Raw genomic sequence first — 1665 nt, 5'->3', positions numbered from 1 at the left:
TCTAGAATTGCAAGAACAGTGACAGAGTAATTACTCTCCATTGCAAATCCCAACCCTAATCTTCTCGCACTCTTTCTCTCCCTCTCTCTCTCTCTCTCTCTCTCTCTCTCTCTCTCTCTCTCATCAAAGCCTTGGCAGATTCATAAGGTATATCCTTTGTAACATCTCGCTCTCTCCAAACGTTTCTCTTACATGGAATTTTTCTTTGACAGGGATGAACAAATTCCGCAACCTAGAAGTCTCCACATACTGAGAAGGAATGCCACTTGAAGTCTGGAACAATGTAATCGTACAATTTAGTCTTGCATTCCCAACTACATTCCCTAATGTCATCGACAATGATGGTTCCTTGTGGACAATGCCCTATTTGTCTCTACCTAAACTTCGTCCGTATTAGGTACATAATTTTTCCTTGCCATGTAAAATTTGAAACTATTCTGTTCATTAATATAATTTGCCTTACAGTAACTGTTCTTCCTTTCTCTTTCCTGGTAATTAGATGAATGTCTCCACTGCTTCAGTGCTTCAGTTCTGTGGGATTAGAAGGCAGTGGAGGCAATTATTAAGTGAAAGATCATTACCTCACCCAAACATTTTTATTTAGACATTTAAAATATTCACGGTTTGGAGTGTATATGCAAGAGCTGCTTTAGTGGCTTCATAGTGAATTTTATTTCTTCATGCCTACCAAGGGGACGTCACCAATCCTTGTTCTAACACCACTATTCGTTCTTGAGAAATCAGAAGGTTTCTGCTTCAAATTTGTATTCATATATTTATAGATATGCAACTTTGTGTGACTATTTCTTCTAAGCATCTGAGTTCAAATTTCATTAGAATTTTTTAGTAGTGTTTGATGGTGTATGGGACAATCAATCTTGTCAGTTGTTAGGATAGCCAACTTAAGTTATTTTAGCTTAATATAATCTATTGTACAGAGGGACCAAAGAGAAGTCTGTGACTCTGTGGAGTACATTCTCTATCTGGTAAACTTCAGGGTTGTGAAATTGAATGGCTTCCAATGCAGCTTTTCTTACAATCTGAAAACCGAGTAAGGCTCTAGTTTGTTGTGTTTCTAATCTGTGCTTGAGAATGTGGTAATTATATTAGGAAAACTTACTGCATTTTGTAGTATCAATTACAACTAAGCATGTGCTTGTTCATTACCATTTGCTTTTAGATATTTGTACCATGGTTATCATTATTCAATGGATTTGGGTTAGACTAGTGTTTACTATGAGGATATTCCCAACGTTTTACGCTTTTGAAGGTTAACCTCAAATATGTATCACTTCTCCCCCCCCCCCTCTTTCGAAGTAAGTATATTTAGACAACCTTGATTTTTTCAAATACTCTGACTATTTCTAATTTAGAGAAATGAGATGAAAAATCTTGTTGTTGCCACATTGTTTTGTTGCCAAAAGAGGAGGTGCCACTCTAGAATCTTTTTTGAAGCATAACACCCATTAGTACTTTAGTTAGTTTTCCTAACATATATACTTTGTGATTAATTTTTATCCCAATGCCCTACATTTCAAAGGTTCTTTGAATCTCCAAAGCATGCACTTTCTAGGAAAAATCTCTTGTGTAAGGGATCTAGAGGTTGCCAATCCCTATGCCTCGGTATTGATGATCTTGGGTTTAGGATTCTATTCTTAATATAAC

This window comes from Macadamia integrifolia, chromosome 2, assembly GCF_013358625.1.
Source record: "Macadamia integrifolia cultivar HAES 741 chromosome 2, SCU_Mint_v3, whole genome shotgun sequence".
NCBI classification, from domain to species: domain Eukaryota; kingdom Viridiplantae; phylum Streptophyta; class Magnoliopsida; order Proteales; family Proteaceae; genus Macadamia; species Macadamia integrifolia.
This window is presented reverse-complemented; position numbering follows the sequence as displayed.